At 37.9% G+C, this 21,410-nt stretch overlaps 1 long non-coding RNA gene across 1 annotated transcript; it reads left to right on the top strand.

Moving 5' to 3' along the window:
* The first annotated feature begins 15,370 nt into the window (after nucleotides 1-15,370).
* On the top strand, nucleotides 15,371-18,551 carry LOC133802420 (uncharacterized). The gene is made up of 3 exons (XR_009877317.1): nucleotides 15,371-15,483; nucleotides 15,566-15,644; nucleotides 18,309-18,551. It is a non-coding gene; the product is annotated as an uncharacterized LOC133802420 (long non-coding RNA).
* The last annotated feature ends 2,859 nt before the right edge of the window (nucleotides 18,552-21,410 follow it).

Raw genomic sequence — 21,410 nt, 5'->3', positions numbered from 1 at the left:
TTTAAATGGGGTTCGATAGGGTTTGATGGGGTTTGATGTTGGTTCGATAGGGGTTTGATGGGTAGAGGCAGATGGTTTGGTTCTAGTAGCTTTAAATTGGATTCGATGGGGTTCGATAAGGGTTCGATAGGGGTTTCGATGGGTAGAGGCAAATGGTTTGGTTCTAGTAGCTTTAAATTGAGGTCGATGGGGTTCGATGTTGGTTCGATGGGTAGAGGCAGATGGTTTGGTTCTAGTAGCTTTAAATTAGATTTGATGGGGTTCGATGGGTAGAGGCAGATGGTTTGGTTCTAGTAGCTTTAAATTGGATTTGATGGGGTTTCGATGGGTAGAGGTAGATGGTTTGGTTCTAGTAGCGTTAACTTGGGTTCGATGGGTAGAGGTAGATGGTTTGGTTCTAGTAGCTTGAAATTGAGGTCGATGGGGTTTGATGTTGGTTCGATGGGTAGAGGTAGATGGTTTTACAATTTCTTTCCTCTCATTTTTGCAGCATATTGATGTGGCCAAGCATATGTTACGTAGGCGTCGACAATTCTATCCCGGAGCGTATCGACAAGATGATGTTGTGATGAATATTATGTTCTCACAAGTGGTATCAGCCCGTTATGATGCGTATCAAAATGCCAAGGAAGCGGATAAGAAAAGGTTTTTGTGGGATTCAGATGTGATGTCAATGATTATGGGAATTGACAATCAATTTCTAGCGTCGTGGAAGGAAGTAGACATTGTATATTGGTGCCAGAACTACCTTCAAGCGCATTGGTTTGCAGTTGAAGCCTCCATTTCTACTTGGACTCTGAATGTTTATGATTCAGACGTGACAGTGATAAGTGATAAACAACTGCAATCTTTTATGAAGTCATGGTCTACTTTGTTCCCATCGTTGTTATTGCAGTCACAACTTTTCAAGGATGACCCATTGTTGACGATTCCACCTGGAGCTAAAAGATGCAAAGAGTTCAACGTGCACCGCATGCAGTTGATTCAGTACCCCAAACCAAAGTCAGGTAATCAAAATTCTAGTTTTTATTCAAGTTTTTTAAATTAAATTCTATGTTGATTTTGTTACTAATGCAGTTTATGTTTCGTTCACAGTGAAGATTGTGGTGCGTACGCCATCAAGCACATCGAGCACTTATTGGGTAGGCTATTACTTCACACAATCTGCGATGACAACATGGAGTTGTTCAGAAACAAATGGATAGTTAACTTATGGTATCAGAATGTTAGACATTGAACATTCTCTTATTGTTATATTTCTTTGCTTAAAATTTAAGTTATTAAAAAAATTGTGTATCGAGCATGCAAATCATTAACGACAATTAGCAGTAAAAATCCAAGCGACCAAAATTCATTAACGACAATAAAAAAAAAAAAAAACCTTCAACTTTAAGTTTAAATAAAATACAACAAAAATTAAACTCAAAGTCGAGCTTTGCATGAGGACTTGTTGTGGCCACGACCACCACATCTACTGCACTTACGCATTTTCACATCTTTTTCCCCGCCGGATGGCCAACAATTTGTTCTTGGTCTTCCTAGCTTTGGCTTCTTTGGACGACCAACTTGTTATTTCTCTATGGGTACACCAACTACCATATTCTTAATGTCATCTGGAAGTATCCAGTCATCCTCGTTCCTAGTTGGGTAAATGGTTTCTTTGTACGAATTCCTCCATGATTCAATGGTGTAAAACGGTGAACACAAAGAGTAAAAGGTCACCCCATGCTCTATAGTTGCTACAGCTGCATGAGGACAAGGTGTGCCTATGAGCTGGAATACCCCACATGAGCATGATTTCGTCATCAAATTCACCTCAGCATCGCTATCTGCACTAGTTACATGAAACTCGAATTGGCCAAGGGCATAGACATTTATGAACCTTCCTTTGTCAGCATTGTTCGATACATCTGCCTCCATCAGGGTGGATAATTTGGTGGTAGTCTTCTCTGTCATACTACGTCGTTCAGAAAACCAAGACTGTAGTGTGAACCGAATGAATTCCAAAAATATTGTAACTGGAAAGGTTCTTGCATATCACATGCAAAGATCCTGACTGTTGTTGAAGCTTTCAGCGTAGTTGCTTGTCATTATATTGTATCGTTTTCCAGGAAAGAAAGGATGAGACCACTTATCGAAACCAATTCCCTCCAAATAGGCAGCTATGGGAGGATCCATTCGCTTAATATTTTCAAAATGCTTCAAAAATTCGATCTTCTTCCATGCATAGGTTGCTGCCCACATCTCACTGTGACAGTGATCAGTCTTGAACTTAGCTTTCACATTCATACTAATGTGATGGTAGCATGCGCAGTGGTAGGCATCAGGAAAGACAGCTTCTAGAGCATGAATAATACTAGCATGCCTATCTGACATGAAAGTCAAGTCATCAACGTCCCCAATGGCTTCCTTCAACTTCATTATGAAATATTTCCACGAGTTGTGGTTCTTACTATCCACCAACCCAAACGCAATTAGATATAAATGACTATTCGCATCCAAAGCAATGGCACATAGCATATGGCCACCGTACTTATTCTTCAGGAATGTGCCATCCACACATATCACAGGACGACAAAATCTGAATCCCCTCCTACACACTCCAAGGGAAAAGAAGCAATATAGGAAACGACCATCTTCAGTGACAAAATCAGTAATTGTACCTGGATTCTTTTGCTGCAACATGTGCAAGTAGGATGGCAACTTGCAATACGAATCTTCATATGTCCCCCTAACATACGTAAGTGTCTTCTCTCTACATCTCCATGCCTTTTCATAACTCATATCAATACCGAATTTTTTCTTCATATCCTCTTTTATGTTGTTTGCCATGTAATTGGTCCCATCAACTGCGTATTTGTTCTTTATGAGGTGTCCAACGACCTACGGTGCAGCTTGACGATGACCTTTTTGTCACACTTCTAGTGAGCATGTGTGTACGCTCTTGTATATCGTGATCTCAAACATGGGGGACATTGGTAGTTTTTTCCCTCTCAGTCTCCAACAACAGTCAGGATCTTTGCATGTGATATACTACACGTCAGTACCAGAATTTTTCACTATATACTCAAAGTTATTCTTCATTGCAAATAGAGAAACTTAGGTTTTTAAATTAATCTTGTCCTCAAAAGTCTTCCCAACATATATTTCTCCCATTGGTGCACCAGATGATGAGGAATGGGTTTTAGCAGATGCCTCAATATCTTCTTTTGTAAACATTGTGGCACTCCATCTGGTGTGATCTTCTCTTGATACAATTGTCTCCCTCCACCTAGTGTTATCTTTTGTCCTAGCAGGTTGATTACTGCTTCTGGCAGGTGTTCGGCGTCCTTGAGTTGGGAGGTGTGCCTGTACAAAAGGCAGTCCTGACTCTTCTTCTACTTGTTGGGCTTGGGAAATGTCTAACTCCTCATTTGAAATATCTACACTATAATACGAGTCATCCTCGGAACCATCATCATTATCTTCATCATTCACATAGGGATTGTACTCATATGCCTCAAGCACACCTGTGGGACCTCCTTGTGGTATATCAAGCTAAATAGTAGCCATCGGATTAGTAATTGGAACAAAAGTGCCACCTCGCTAAGATGCTTGTAACTGCTACCTGTAGGAGATGGATCGACACTGGTCGTGTCTTTTTTGTTCACACTAAGAGAATGATCTGATATGACATTCTTCTTAACTGGAGTCACACATAAGACTGTCAGTTGTTTCAAGCTTATTCCTAAGAATACACGAACTTGACGATCATTCCTCAATTGAACCGGTGCAAATGGTTGGTCACCGCATACGCATGTCACCTCAAGTTTCAATTCACACACCTCTCTATCCACCTGAAATGTCTCGTGTAGTATGTCAAGTAGTTGCAAGTACGTGACATCATTCTCTATTGGTATCACTTCACCTTCAGCATCCTTAAAATACCATTTCCTACCATCTGTTTCCCAAACACCGTTGTAAGAAACAAATACGTAAACAGTAGAACTTGAAATAAAAAAAAAACACAAATACAATTAGCTGAAAAACAGATGGTAGGAAATGGTATTTTAAGAATGTTGAAAAACATGACCATCGAGCTTGCTAGCATGTACGAAATAGTGAGAATGCACATTACCATTGAGCTTGCATCGAGCAAGTATCGAGTAATAATCGAGCAAGCATGCAACCGTAAAAAATGATGTGCCATCGAGCCTGCATGGAGCAGGCATCGAGCCTCCATTGAGCATGCACGAAATAGTGAGAATGCACATTGCCATCGAGCTTGTATCGAACAAGTATCAAGTAACAATCGAGCAAGCATGCAACCGTAAAAAATGATGTGCCATCAAGCCTGACTCAAGCAGGCATCGAGCATGCACGAAATAGTGAGAATGCACATTACCATCGAGTAGGTATCAAGTAACCATTGAGCACAACATGCAACCATAAAAATTGATGTGCCATCGAGCCTACATCGAGCAGGCATCGAGCACAACTCAAACTCAGAAAAATTCCAGAAAACACAGATCGACAAAAAACAAAAAACAAAAACAAAAAATATGTGCAAATATTGCTCAAATCTATTCAAAATGCCCAAAAAGTTTAAAGGAAACATCACTTATCCAAGTAATTAAGAAAAAAATTCTTACACATAAGATTTTTCTCCAAGATTCCTCAACCCTTACTTTAGTCTTGATCTCTACAAATGGCTTTCTTCGTAGGGGATTCCTTCGTAGGGGGTTGCTCGACTTCCTTCTACTGTGGTGCTCTTAGTGGCGGTGTGAGGTGAGGTGAGTGAAAGAGAGTGAGGAAGAAACAAGAAGAGGGAAGAGAGGAGAGAGTTGTGATATGGGTATTTTTGGTGTGCTAAAAAGAATTGGCATCATTTTGAAATGATAAAAAGGCTTAGCATTATTTTGAATTACACCACCCCATGAAGCATAAAAACTCAAATTTCCCTTCTATATGAGTCTCATTTTGGTCCTACTATTTACCTTAATACCCAAAATACCCTTGCCATTTGTTCTGACTCTCTCTCTCTCTTCTCTCTCAGTCTCTCTATATTCCCTTTCACTCTCGGTCCCGAACCAAAAAAACTCTCAAAACCCACATTTGAATCTATCGCAACCCAACAAAATTGGAGAAGAGAAGCATTGTCGGAGAAGGTCTTCGGAACCAGCACTTGAACATCAGACCGGAAGCACCCAGAGGAAACCAAACAACTTCGAAGTAGGCGAAACAACTCCCAAGTACGCGAAGGCGAGGGTTTTCTTTTTAATCGGAAATGTTTTGTTCATAGGATAGATCGGGGCTGGGTAGCTGAGAAATCTGGGTTTTTTTTCAAAAAATTTGACCCACCTCGATAGACCTCGATGATATTAGACATATGGCTAATTTAGCCCCTGCCTCTATAGGCCTCAATAGACCTCGATAGGCCTTGATGATAATAGACATATGGCTGATTCTAGCATCTGCCTCGATGGGCCTCGATAGAATAAGACTTATGGTTATTTTAGCACCAACCTCGATAGGCCTTGATAGGACTCGATAGACCTTGATAGAATTAGATATATTATGATTTTGCCTTGCCTCGATAGGCTTCGATGAAAAAAAAAATTGTATAATAAACTCATATGATATCCATAAAAATATCAGGCATAAATTATTCTTTTCTTTTTTCATTATTCTTGGTGTTCCCAATATTCTCTTCAAGAATAATGAAAAAAGAAAAATACAATTTATGCTTGATATTTTTATGGATATCATATGAGTTTATTATACAATTTTATTTTCATCGAGGCCTATCGAGGCAAGGCAAAATCATAATATATCTAATTATATCGAGTCTTATTGAGGTTGGTGCTAAAACAACCATAAGTCTTATTCTATCGAGGCATATCAAGGCCTATCGGGGCAGATGCTAGAATCAGCAATATTCTATTATCATCGAGGTCTATCGAGGCAGGGGCTAAATCAGCCATATGTCTAATATCATCGAGGCAGATGATAAATCAAGGTTTATGTCTCATTCTATCGAGGCCTATCGAGGCACCCTAAAATTGAATATATCTAATAGCATCGAGTCCTATCAAGGCCTATCGAGGTCAATCGAGGCACATTAAAAAACAAACCTAACATATACTATCGAGTTCTATCGAGGCCTATCGAGGTGGGTCAAATTTTTTGAAGAAAAACCTACATTTCTTAGTTACCCAGCCCCGATCTATCCTCTGAACAAAACATCAACAAAAAACTAGACATTGTAGATTAAAAAGAAAACCCTCACCTTCGCGTACTTGGGAGTTGTTTCGCCTACTTTGGAGTTGTTTGGTTGCATGTGGGTGCTTCCAGTCCGATGTTCAAGTGCTGGTTCCAAAGACCTTCGACAATGCTTCTCTTCTCCGATTTCGTTGGGTTGCGACAGATTCAAATGTGGGTTTTGAGAGCTTTTTTGGTTCGGGACCGAGAGTGAGAGGGAATATAGAGAGATTGAGAGAGAGAGGAGAGAGAGTCGGAACAAATGGCAGGGGTATTTTGGGTACTAAGGTAATAATAGGACCAAAATGAGACTCATATAGTGATAGGGTATTTTTTAAATACAATCCCTTTATATGCATTAAAAGTCAAATTTCTTTTTTTTAAAGACCCTTTACTTGTTATTGGACTTGCATGCTATAATTAATATGAATTTGTTTTTTTTTTTTTTTTTTTAAAAAGTGAGTACAAGATTTTCCTTTAAAAAAAAATGTGGCTGTATGATCATTTGTTTTCTAATTTTAATTTTAGTGGAATAATTCCTTCAAAAAAAATTTAAAAATCATTTTATACATAATTAAAAAATATTAATTTTAACTTATGAATTTATATTTTCAAGATTATTCTCATTTTTGTACATACATTATTCCCAACCAAATAGTCTATTTAAAAAATTATTATTACTAATTAAACAAGAAATGTAATAATTTAGATATTTTTATTTAATTTTTTAAGAGTAATGATATGTGCACTCAAAATATATATCAAAATATTACATACACTGACATAGCAGTTTAGAATAATCAATCATATTTATCAAAACTAGAACCAGTGACACATCACTCTGTGTAGGTGCACATTTTTTGTGCACATATCATTACTTAAATATTAAACATATTAATATACTTCCTTTAATTAATATTAAAATATATTTTTTGGCCATTTAGATAGAACCTCTATAAACTAAGAAAAAATATCATTTTTTTTGGTCAAGAGAGAGCATTCTAATTACTTCTATAAATTTAATATTTTTATTCTTATATTAAATTTAGAAGAAATCGATATTTTACCCCTAAATTGTAGCCTTTCAAAGTTGTACCTCATAAAAAATTTATGGCTAAAGTCTCTAATATTACGTTTTAGTACAATTGTTAATCTAACCATTATGTTCTAAAAATATTTGCAGCAAAAGTCACTAACAAATTAATTTGTTGTACTTAAATTAAGATCCTAAAAAATTTTAAATGATTAAAAAAAATTTGATGCAAATGATGATTAATGACTAACAATATGTAACATCTCAATTTCCCTAATAAGGCTTAGTGTCTTGATTAGGGGGTCAGGAGGGCAATAATTGAATTAATTATATGTTTATGTGATTATATACATGATTATGTGAATTAAGTGAGTTATATTATGATATGACTATGTTTGCATGTTTAAGTGTGTTAAACATGCATGTGGGCTCGTTTCTTATTATAATGACATTTTCATAATTTTGACCCGTTGAGGGTATAATTGTAAATATATATGTGTTTTATGATTGAAATCATATTATTATGTGGATATATTTGAGTTATTCGGCATGAGGCGATCCTAGTGAGCAAGTTAGCGGTTTAGGCACAACAGGGTCAAATACCCAGCTCGGGGTGAGCCCATAAGCATTTTGGTAATTTAGTACATTACTAGGATTTATCGGGTAATGAGAAGTTATTTGGTAATTACTTGGGGATATTGGAATTAATTGAGGAATTATGAGGTGTTAATTGAGATTAGTGGGGAAATGGTGGCAAAAGACAATTTTGTCATTGGGGGCATTAGAGAACTAAGGTAAGGCTAGGTGTAATTTAGTCTTTTTCCTAGCCTTGGAATAGCTTAATTGTAACTGTTGACCACGATTTTGGCCAACAACGAATAGACGTCAAAACTACAGTAAACCTTCAACAAAAAATACGACACTGATAATTTTATAGTGGTTCAGCCCCAATTTATTGGTAATAGCCTAATCCACTTGGAGTTGTGATATATAGATCCTACACTTAAGAACAGATGAACTTGAGCCAACTGAGTTTCCTAAGTGTAAGTAGAAAAATATAGAGTTTCTCTCTCTAGAGAATATAAGCTTTCTCTCTCTAAGCTCCCTCAGAAAATGCCCTAAGAATGCCCCAAGTAACAGTCCCAAAGTCTAAAAACTAGAGAGTTCTTTCCGTCTCCAAAAAGATCAGATCCCCCTAAATGATGGCATGAGCCATTTATTTATAGGCTCATGGATCGTACATCAGATATATCCTTTTGATCGGGTCCTTGGTTCTTCCAACATACTTTAATTAACTAAAATATAAATAAATTCAAATTTCAATAATATAGCTATTATTTCGGGATATCTGAGAGATTCCCGCGGCAGTTGCAAATGATTCGGGTTGAATTTGTTACTGAAGCTTTTACTGAAGAGTTACTAGACGGTAACTTCTGAGATTCTGATCCGTGGTCCGACCAAATCCATCCCCAAAGTGACTGGTCGGCCAAGACAACTCACCGGTCGGCATAGGCAAAGCACTCCTCTAGCACACCTCTAGTCTAACATGACACATCTCTGGTCTAGCATGACACATCTCTGGTCTAGCATGACACATTTCTGGTCTAGCAACACACTTTACTGGTCTAGCAAAACAAATGACTGGTCGGCCAAAATACTCCACTGGTCGGCCAGAACATTTTACTGATCGGCCATAATATTTTACTGGTCAGTCAAAAATCTTTACCGGGCGGACAAAAATTCTACATGGTCGGTCAAATCACTTCCAAACCAGATAAATAATTTTCATGACCAGTAATTTCACAACTCCAAAGATTAATCCCAAACCTTTCCCTCCTTGGCCAATTCATTTATTGACTATTAACGTGTCATTTACTGACCATGCATTGCCACTTGTCACTTCTGATTGCCACGTCATCAAACTGAAATTTTGGGGATAACATTTGCCCCCCCAAGTTTATTATATGATTTTCTCATATGATAAACTTTTTCTCTAGCTGATAGTTATTCACGTCGTCCAAAAGCTTCCACCCGGTCAGTAACTTTCACTTCTGAAGTGAACCCACGATCAAACATTTCCTTTAGCCCATCAAACTTGTTTCTTTTACCATTCCTAACCGATCAAATTTATTTTGTCCCTCGGAAGCCTTGTGCCTTGGAACCCAAATAACTTCTTGGCAATGCTACTCCTCGGACGCACCCCAGCCGCTCGGACACCCATGCCTATTCGAACATGCTGCTCCTCGAACGCACCTCAGCCGCTCGGACGCCCATGCCTACTCGGACATGCTGCTCCTCGGATGTCCCTCAGCCGCTCGGACACTACGCGCATCCACTTGGGAACATGGCGCATTCGCTCGGGTAGACAGCATGGCCACTTGGACACCACAGCCTCTCGGACGCACGCAGCCGCTCGGATATGGAGCTCCTAGGATGGCCAGCCAACAGCTCCTCAGACATGCACCCCAACACTCGGACACTACCCTAGTCGCTCGGACATGCCAGCCTCTCGGACATGTAGCCTCGGATGTGCCAAACTCCTCTCGGTGCACCTGCCTCCTCGGATGCACACCTGCCCACTCGTACGCGCACTCAACTGCTCGGACACATGCAGCCGCTTGGACGCACACAGCCGCTCGAACATGGAGCTCCTCGGATGCGCGCGCGCCAGCAGCTCTTCGGCATGTCTGTCGAGTCATTCAGACATGCAACATAACCGCTCAGGCATATGGCATAGCTACTTAAGCATATGCCTAAAACTTATCCCTCCGAACACCATTAAAACACCTTGTTCGAATATCTCAATCGATCTTGGGGAAAATTGATTTCTCTTCTCAAAGAAATTTTTTTCACTGTGTAGTAAATATTTTTACTTTGCATTCATTTTTCGTGTTTGTTTGGTTCACTCCAGGGACTCATCACTGTTAGTCATGCTCAACAACAGAGTTTCCTACTCGACCAGTGATATATGCTCAGCCGACCAGGGAAGTTGTATCTGCTCTCCCGACCAGGAAAACTTTGCACCTGATCAGCTAAAATTTGTACCTGGCTAGTAGTTTACTCTTTTTTCTGGTGAAGACAATTGTTGCTTAGCAACTTTGATATTTTCTCGTACAGCCGAGTTGTTGGCATTTATACTTTACTTTTCTTTGTTAACTTGAAACATTCTAAGTCTTTAAAGACTTAAAAAGTTATAAATTTTTTGTGAATAGTAAAGTCACTCTGATGTATGTCTTATATTTTCGTATGAGTACTTAGTTTTCTAACTTAGAAATTCTAGATATTTCATAAGTCCATACTAAGTATACTTTCTCACACTCTTATTGCTCTAACATTTTATGAGCATAATGGTTATTGTCACACGAATATCTGCTTCTAACTTGAAATTTTAAAAAATTCCAAGTTACTTAATCTTTGTCAAACAAATTAGCTTAATGGCCTTTTTGGACTTCGAAAATTTACAAGTCAGCCTAAAAACAGATATCTTAACTCGTGCTCTTATTGCCTGTGTTAAATTATATACCAGTATACCCCACGTGCCCCCAAGTGATCGAGGGTTGAAAGATCCTTAGTCACTTGCTACTTGACCGAATCTGTTAGAGCAGTTAATTACTTGTGAAACACATAGAATATATGGAAAATATTCGAGCAGTTGAACACTGCTTGAACATATCGACCAGTTGAACACTGTCCGATTTTACCAACCAGTTGAACATTGTTCGAATAATTAACACACATACACATTTGTAGCAAGAATCGACCACGCTGCGCGAAGTCTCTTTTATTACTCATAAAAAAAGGACAAAATGTATCTAATAACGAGTCTTAAACAACAAAAATTGTTAAAAAATATATGACTGGTCGCAAATAACTAGCTCATAAACCAAATTTAAATAACAAGTTAAACAATTTGAAATTAAACTACCACTCTAAAAGCGGTATTTAGTGATAATATATCCTCCGATGCTCGCCATTCCAGTGGTTCTTGATCAAGCTCCATTCACCCAATCTGGTTCTAGCACTCTCGCTCATGTCGAAGTATGTGGGCATACCTCTCCCTTGCTTTGTTGCTATCCTCAGCCAAGTGTGGACCTCCACATATAGTGTTTAAGGTAAAGTCCATAGGCCCAGGTTGTAAGGGTGGAGATCTTTGTCGTTTGAACCCAGGATTACTGCTGCCTCCTTCTCCTTGGGGTGTCTCTACCCGGTACTTTCTCAACTTGCCTGACTGGAGAAGAAATTCTATCTCTTCCTTGAGGTGATTGCATTCATTCGTGTCGTGACCATAATCTCCATGGAAACAACAAAACTTATTCATGTCTCTCTTCCTCATCTCTTTCCTGGTGGGTGGAGGTTTCTTGTAGGGAACCTCTTCATGACTAGCAAGATATATTTCTGCTCAACTAATCGAGAGAGTGGTGTAATTAGTGAACTGAGGCTCATACTTGGTTGGCTTTTCATTTGAACTCAACTTAGCCTTCTTTTCTTCATGGTGGTCAGATCCGTTATTCCCACGTTTCTTTCCACCATTCTTAAGAGGGTCAGCTGATTTGCCCGGATTGTTTATGCCATTCTCCTCTTTCTCGATTGCATCATCCAATTTCATATACTTGTTTGCTCGATCAAGAAATTGTTGGAGGATTGCGATGTATACTATCCCACAAGGGGCTCCGATAAGTTATCCCAGAGGATATTGCAACCATCTTTCCTCGTCTCCGACAGCAGTTGCTTGGTTGGCCTCTCTCATGAACCTCTGTATGTAATTCTTGAGAGATTCATCCTTCCCTTGTTTGATATTTGCCAAGTGATTGGCATAAACTGGAGGAGTCCGAGCAGCACTGAACTGTCTACAAAATTCTTTCCTGAAACTCTCCCAAGAGGTCATGGAGTTTGGCTTGAATTTCCAATACCACTCTTGGGCAGTATCGGACAACGTAGTGGGGAAAACTCTACAGCGATAATCATCACTCACTCCGAGCAGCTCCATTTGGTCTTCAAACTTCCCAACATGCCTTATGGGGTCTGTCTTTTCTGTATATACTGGCAGTACTGGTGCTTTATATTTTGTCGACGGTGGGGCTGCTTTAATCCGAGCACAAAATGGACTGCCACGCCTGTGGTCTACCGCATCCATTCCGGAAGGTCATTTTGATAAACCTTGCACCACAGCTGTTAGCGCGTCAAGCTAGGCTTGGATGGTTGGGGCGACCGTCGGGGTCTCAAGGTCTTGACCGACTGGTCGGGCATTTCCATCTGGTGCACTGTCGTCAAGTATTTCTACTAGACTGACAGGGCGGTTCAGATCTTGCCCTTCAACCGGGACGATCCTCCTCTTGTCACTAACAACATCCCTTAGATCCTTCTGAGAAGTGTGTCTTCCCAATCGATCAAATACTGTGCTATTAGATTTTTCAGATGGCTTACTGCGCGGGACTTCTTCTCTCCCACTACGCTGCTGGCCAGGATGTAGTGGAGGCTTTTCGGTACGTCCCAGGCAGTCTTTTCCTCCTTGTGGGTTGTTGTCTTCTGTATCCTTTGACTGGTCGGTGTGATGACTATCAGCCTCATCATGACCATGCCCATCTTTGAACTATGAAGTCCTCTTATCTCGAGGAGTCCTGGTCTGATCCTTCCTGGGTAGAGTCTTTTTACTGCCCGATCGGTGACTCCCTGATCTAGAAGTTTCTGATCGGTGGCTCTTGGAAGGGGTTCTAGAGTTATCCCTCTGCGTTGAGGCAGTTCTGGATCGGACCCCGTCATCTTCCCGACCAGGGGGGTTACTCCTGCTTCTGCCCGGTCCCCAAGAATTGGCTTTGTCAGTGGTCCTCCGACCAGCATTATTATTTCTATTAGGAAAAAATGTTTTGCCTCAATGGAAATTGATAATAATATTACAACTCTATGCAATATATTACAAATAATAATGATTGATTAAAAGGAGTTACAACTCTATAACTAAAAATTACAAATAAACAAAGGAAATGAAGAAGATGATGAAGAAGAAGAGAATAGTAAAATACAACTCTAAGCAAAAGGTTATAAATAAAGTAAAGTGTTTGAAACAAAAGAAAAGAAAAGATGATTACAACTCTAAACAAAATTACAAGTAAATAAAACAAGAGGAATGGGAAGAAAAGCAATAGAGGAAATTGTAAGAACAAAACAAAGAAAACTCTCACTCACACAACATAAGTGAAGAGTGTTGGGGATCACCAACTTGAACAAGGTATAAAACCTTTGTCCAAAAGTTTATTTCCCCCTAACTCAAGCACTAAGGGATCTCTCTCAGATATTGGAAATGCTTTTTGGAATTATCAAGCCTCAAGGTGTTTCTATCCAAGTGCTCTAATGGATAGAAATGTTGTATCTTACAAGTGAGCTATAGGCTCCTATTTATAGAGTTTAGAGACACCCTTTGAATTTCAAATTCCACCAACCCCATGGCTGTTACCAATGTTTAATTGGATTAATATGGTATTAAAAATGAGATTTGAGAGTTATTTGGGTTTTTTGAGCTGTTCAACAAATATTGAAAAAACTGAAAAAATGGTCAGTTTTTGGCCTGTGGCCGCGGCCACTAGCCTCTGTCCCACAGGCCGCGGCCACCGACCATTTTCAGCACTAAAAAATGTGCTGTTTTTCCAAACAGTTCCAAACCCTCCCAAATGATTTTGTAACTCCCAAAACACATTATTGGGGTTAAAATCATATCTCTAACAGCCATATCACATATGGATTTATGAAATTCATCTCAATATTGTGTAACAACAATTTTACACAACAAAGGGTAATATTTGGAAGTTACAAATTTGTAACACCAAATATGTTACATTATTTGGATATATCTCATATATCTAAATATTGTAACTCTCTATTATATGTTACAATATGTGACACACTTTGTCACATTTATTTAATCTAAAACATTATATTATAATATAATATAATATTACATTATATTATAACATAATATAACATAAAATTGAGAACGCGGGATCAGTATTTCGGTAAACGAAAATGTCGAGTCCGAAGGAGAGACCGAAGTGGCTCATCCTGAGGGTAATGGTGCGTTTCGAGGACATGCTGACCTACGATACAACCTTAATGTCCAAAGATGGAATAAGGCAGAGGGACGCGAGCCCGGTGGGAGAGATCCGTCGGACCTCCGGGATAATCTAAACGCTTGGAGAAGAGATAACCCGGCTCAGAGCGTCAACTGGGATTGTGACCCGCTCCGTGCAGAATTAGAAAGTCTGGAGTGGATAATGCTCAGAATGGCTAGGCGACAAGGCCATGAATCTGACTCAAAGGACGAGGAGGTGGAGCCATGTGCCTCTTGTAACGTCCTATGTTTTTGGGTACCTTTAAACGACTCGGGTCGGGATTTTTCGCCCGGGTTAAGAATATTATTTTAAATAATATTATATTTTGTTTGTAAGTATTCCATGAGTTATTGCTAGCCAAAATATGAATTTTGTGATTTTAAAAGTCAAGATAAGACTTTCGGTCTTGGACCGACACAAAAACCCTGATCGGGTAAAAAATCTCGGAAAATAAAATGAAAAATCATGGCAATTATATTTTGGGCATAAAATACATTCATAAAAGTTAAAGTTTGGTCAAAAATAATAAACCTAAAAGAAAATGGAAATTTTAGGGCATTTTGTGTTAAATGCCTAATTTTACCGAAATAGGGAATTTTATTCCATGAATGGACCTTAAGTTAAATTTTATTATGTGATTAATTAAATTAAATGTGAGAGACATTTAATTTAATTAATTAATGTTAAGTTTGGTGATTTAAACTTAATAAAAGTGAAAAAGGTGTCAAAAGCCAATTTGGACTTTTCTTCTTATGAAACCTTTATTAACCTTTATTAAAAAAAAAAAAAAATGAAATGATCATATATGGCAAAGGGTTGGCCGGCCATGTGGTGTTTAGGTGGTGTGAACCCAACTTAATAAAGATAAAATCTCATTTTAACTAAGTCAAGTCAAGTGGGCAAGTGGGAGGAAAACACTTGAGTGTTTTTGAGATAAATTAGATAGTATATAACTCTACCATCCCTCCCCAACCGACCACACCACCCTCTCTCATTCACTCATCTGATTTTTTAAGACCTTTCAAAGTGTTCTCTCCATTTTTCAAGCCCAAGAACACCAAGGAAACTTTGAGGCTAAGTCTTGGTCTAGGAAGTATTTTCCCTAAGGTAAACTTTCACTAATCTAGGTTTTTGTAAAGTTTTAAGCATAGAGTTTCAAATAGCTAATTGACTATGTTGTTGGGGGAAGTTTGTTAGGGTTTTTGAAAGGTTTTGAAGGAGTCAAAGCTTATAGGAAGGTCCAAACCTTAAGCAAGAACACCAAAGAGGTAAAAAGTTTACTTTTGATGAGTTTGTTGTAGGGTTTTTAGTTTTAAGCATTATTTTGTATATCTAATGCTTAGAGTTTCTTGTTGATGATGTAATAAGGTTATGGTAGTTGTTTAATAATTTTATGATGCATGTGTATTGATTTTTGAAAATGGGAACCAAAACCCCCAAGGGTTTTGTAGGATACCCTAAAACAAAACATGTTTTAAGCTGTGACTTCCAAGGGGTCAAGCAGCCACTGTATATTGTTTTTGTAAAATTAAATTGTACTGTGATGTTGTTGAGATTGAGTACATAAAATTGAGCTTTTGAAACACTAAAAAATGTTTAGAAATGAGTAAGTTATGATATTTCAAAGTTTAGGTAAAAAAACTGTTTTTTTCGTATTATTATTTTCGGAACCAAATTTGGACAGCCACTGTATAGGACAAATGAACCCAGTTTTTTCTAAAATTTTGTGGACATATTTCTGGCATAACCTATTAGTCCACTGTAAAATTTGGTAAGAAAATATTAAACGGTTTGAAAGTTATTAACTGTCAAAGTTTGGAAAAAAATAAGGACTTGAAAATAAGGTCATTTTTACCTCATTGTTGGAAAATGATTTCACCAATAAAAAATGCTCATTTTGACCTAAGATTTTACAAAGACCTAAATGACATAACAAAAATGGAATTGGGAAATTTTGGAAACAATTGGGTAAGTAAATTTCAAGTTATGAACTAACGAAGTATGTAGTTAAAAATGTGAAAATTAGGTTTTTCACACTTAGTGTAAAAATGAGATTTTGGAACATAAGGTAAAAAGTAAAATTTTGCTTATTTCAAGATATAAATTGGTAAGTCTTGAAATCATATTTTCACTAAAATTATCCCTTTGAGTTTAAATGAATTATTTTTATTAAAGAGTTTTTATTCTTTCTAAAAATAAGAGATTTAATTTATTAATAGTTAATAAATTAAAAGAGGGTTTAAAACCCTATATTTTGAGAAAATAATTAAATAAATTATTTTCCTAGTAAGTAAAATTGATTAATTGCTTTTGGAAAATTAATTAGTCAAGATGAGAAATTTATAACGGTTTTCCTAATTAAGACAAATTAGGCAATTTTCTTAAAACGGTTTTTAGATATTAAAACCTTAAGAAAAATAAAAGGAAAATTTAAAGAGTTTATTTTCTTTAAAAATAATTAAGGAATTTATTTGTATTTTCTGGATATAATACCGGCTAAAATCTTACATATTTTAACCGACTAGTCGAAAGTGCGGGTTAATGGCGATACCTTGAAAGAATAAGATTTTTAGCGGATTGTGGGAAATACCATTGTGATACCCGAGCCTAGGTATCGAGACCTTAGGATAGGTCTCCCCGAGACTTAGGGTTTAGTCTCGAATATTTTGTATAACTTTCCTTAATAGGTTTAAAACCAAATAAGGATTATAAATCCTTACAAATGACTTTTATTAAAATGACCAAACTGCCCAAAATAATAATAATGAATTATTAGTGCCATAATTAATCCGAGTATACTGTATGGATAACTACAGTATTGGCTAAGCGTAACTGGACTGAACGTTGGAGGGTGAAAACTTGCTGAGCGCTAAGGACTCCAAGTAAGTCAACTTATATTGTATGGCTGCAACATGAAATGATTATTGTCTTGTATGTTAGTATAGGGATACATGCACATATATAGGCTGTCATAGAAAGTTGCTTAGAGACGTTAGTCTAGTGAGTGCTGATTTAGAAAATATGAACGGTAGAAGTCCGTCATATCCTAGACGGTTGATCCCCGTCACACTGCTTGATTTTATTTATGTCCGGTTCATTACCGCGACGAGTGGCCATGAGATGAGGATAAGCTGGTTAAACCTAGGGGCGCCAAGATAAATGGGACCTAGGGGCCCTCATGCTTACTTAATCATTGGACGGTTAGAATCCGAGCAAGTGCTCTGATAAGCTATTCCCGGATAGCAGCCGTGAATATTGGCCATTCCGTGAGAGTGCCTAGAGATACTAGGGGTTGCCAAGATAGAGTGAGGTTGAACACCCTAGGGGCAGCTGCTCACCAGCACCACTGATTAACATAGAAGTCTCCGTAAAACCGTGTAAATTGGATTACGCTCTTGGATAAGTAGCGATGCCCTAGGTAACACGATAGTTACCCTTGATGAGAATATTTATTGGCTAGATCTTAGTGTGGAGACTCGGTTCTCTTTTATAGATTAGCAATTATGTTGGAGGGCGCGTTACGTCTGAATTGTTGGAAATTGTCGAGCGTTGGTCTCGAATTATATGGTGATATAATATATCTGCTTGCTCTGGGATTTTCTGAGTGCAGGGATATAATTGTTGATAAGATATAGTTGTGATATAATATATCTGCTTGCTCTGGGATTTTCTGAGTGCAGGGATATATTTGTTGATAAGATATAGTTGTGATATAATATATCTGCTTGTTCTGGGATTTTCTGAGTGCAGGATTTTTATCTAGATATGAATTAATTTATCCTTGGTTATCAGGCATGACCATAAGTTTGCCAGGACGCTTTAGCGTTCTTAAAATTGATTGTGTAGGGTCCGGAACCCTAATTCTCTACATGCTTTGTTTGAAAGTTGATCTTACTAAGCGTTTTCGCTTACCTAGTTGTTTCATGTTGTAGGTAAGAGCAAGGGCAAGGCAGAGCAGTGAGCGCTGGAGTCTTCCTTGCAAATGTACATGTGGACCGACCTTTTGGGAAGCCTTTTTATTTTTGGAAATGTTGTGTAATTTTCCTAAACTAGGCTCACTCTAATCTTTATAAAACATGTTTGTAACTAAATGTTAAGTATGGCCATACGACTTTTTAAAAAGTTTTTTTTTTCTATGGGTTTTTGAGACATTTTGTTAAATGAAAACATTTATATTTCCGCATTATTGAGTCTTGAAAATCCGGGTCGTTACACCTCTCACCTTGTTGAGGCCCCTCTGCCACCAGGCTTCAAGATGCCATCCATACCGCCCTATGATTGTGGCTGGGATCCCATGGATCATCTGTTGAAGTTCAACAGGTTGATGTCGGTGCATCGTGTTTTCGACACACTTTGTCACATTTATTTAATCTAAAACATTATATTATAATATAATATAATATTACATTATATTATAAAATAATATAACATTCCCTCACTAGATTAAATAGTTATCTATTGTAACACTTATTTAATCAATCATTATATTTTGAAATATAACATATCCCCCACTTGATTAAATAAGAACTCTCTCTTATAGGAGTCATTGCATTAGTGCATAAAGCAAAGTGTTTTTCAACTTGAACTTTACTATAGTGTAATTATCACAAAATTTGTCGAAAATTAGGTTGCACTAGGCATTGAACCATCTTTTCATGATAACAAATCGGTGATAACACACACACCTTTGCGATGTTCACTTGAGACCTCTATGTCTCGCTTTGTATCGTTAATGGCCATGTGCACTTTTCATTCATGGACGTTCTTGATAATACTCCCAATTTTCATGAGAGGCGGCACCACCCCTAGGTCCATATAGGTAGAATTCTTACAGTATTTTGTTACCAAAAATACTTGTCTTTACAAGACTGAATTCTATTAAAAAACCTTTCGGTTTTAACCCTCAACTTGGTAACACACAAGTACTCAATATCTTAGATGGGACTTGTTTTGAGTACAACTAATATTCACTTGATTGACTTGTTGTTACCTATTGAACCTAACACTAGTTGAATAACTAGTGTTAAGATAGGTTACCATCAATCGTGAATCTCTTTAGGGAGTTTAAGTCCCATCCCTCGAGATGATGCAGCCACTAAATCCCTCGTTAGTGGCTTAGTGAAAGGATCTGCCAGATTTTCACTTGTTCTCACGTAGGATATTGAGATGACTCCTCTTTGAATCAATTCTCTTACATATCCATGTCTTAGACTAATATGTCTAGACTTCCCATTATACACTCCGATGTATGCTCTAGCCAATGTCGCTTGGCTATCACAATGTATCGATATAGTAGATACATTATCTTTGATTAGGGGAATCTCTATCAACAGATCCCTTAACCATTCGACCTCTTTGCCGGTAGCAGCTAGAGCAATGAACTCTGCTTCCATAGTGGAATGAGATATACAGGTTTGTTTCTTGGAACCCCAAGAAATTGCACCTCCACCAAGTGTAAATACCCAACCAGTTGTGGACAAGTTGTCCCCAAGATTGGATATCCAACTTGCATCTGTATATCCTTCTAATATCGAGGGAAATTTGGAGTAGTGAAGGCTTAGTCCTTTGGTTTTCTTGAGATAACCTAGGACTCTTCCAATTGCCTTCCAGTGATCCACACTTGGATTACTTGTAAACCTACTAAGTTTACTTACCGCAAATGCTATATTAGGTCTAGTACACTGGGCAGCGTACATTAGACTCCCTATAGCACTAGCGTACTCCAATTGAGCCACCGCTCTTCCTTCATTCTTCTCTAGTTTTACACTATGATCGAATGGAGTATTGGCATCTTTAACCTTGAGATGGTTAAATTTGTTCAATACTTTCTCAACATAGTGGGCTTGCCCTAACGCAAAACCCCTACTATGTTTCTTTACTTTGGTACCGAGTATGGTATCAACTTCTCCAAGATCTTTCATCTTGAAGGTTGATGATAGAAACCTCTTTGTTTCTTCTATCCCTTTCATGCTATTACTTAGAATAAGCATGTCATCCACATATAAGCAAACAATGATCACATCTCCCTTACAAGTTTTGGAATACAAACACTTGTCTCCATTGTTATGTCTAAACCCATTAGACATGATGGCTTGACCAAATTTCTCATGCCATTGCTTAGGAGCTTGTTTCAATCCATATAAGGATTTTACAAGTCTACACACTTTATGTTCATATTTTGGTTGGACAAACCCTTCGGGTTGTTCCATATAGACCTCCTCATTGAGGTCACCATTAAGGAATGCCGTTTTGACATCCATTTGATGAACATACAAGTTGTGTATAGAAGCTAAAGCGAACAAAATTCTTATAGAAGTTGTTCTTGCAACAGGCGCATAAGTATCAAAATAATCGATACCCTCCTTTTGCCTAAACCCTTTAGCTACTACTCTAGCTTTAAAGGTTTAGATAGTGCCGTCAGTGTGGTATTTTCTCCTAAATACCCACTTACGCCCAATTGGCTTAGACCCCGGTGGGAGGTCTACCAATTCCCAAGTGTTATTGGAAAGAATGGAATCCATCTCATCATTGACGACTTCTTTCCAAAATGCACTATCTCTCGATTGCATAGTTTCTCTATAAGTCTTAGGATCATCCTCAACGAGAAGTACAATAGGAATTTTCCTAATGACTTCCTCTCTATTTCCTTCTACCATGTAGAATGAAATTCGTTGAGAATCTATCTCATCCACTACTAGACTTTTATGAGTTTTAAGCCTTTGACTTCTTCTAGGTTCAAAGGGTTGCTTTACATCCTTTTGAGAATTCTCCTCTTGAGAATCAACTTTAGATGTAGAAACTTGAGAATTGTTCTCATATAACAAATTCTCCTTTAGAGATGTTGAAGCTTGAGAATTTTTGTCACATAACATGTTCTCAAAGAATTCAACTTCTCTAGATTCAATCATAATATTAGACTCTAAGTCTAATAGCCTATAAGCTTTGCTATTGTTGGCATAACCAACAAAAGCACACTTAATGGCTCTTGAACCTAACTTTGTTCTATTAGGTTCGTTTTTCTTGCAATATGCAAG

This window comes from Humulus lupulus, chromosome 9 (assembly GCF_963169125.1).
Source record: "Humulus lupulus chromosome 9, drHumLupu1.1, whole genome shotgun sequence".
Lineage (NCBI taxonomy): Eukaryota > Viridiplantae > Streptophyta > Magnoliopsida > Rosales > Cannabaceae > Humulus > Humulus lupulus.
Note: the sequence above shows the minus strand (reverse complement) of the source record. Positions and strands in the feature narration are given on the sequence as shown.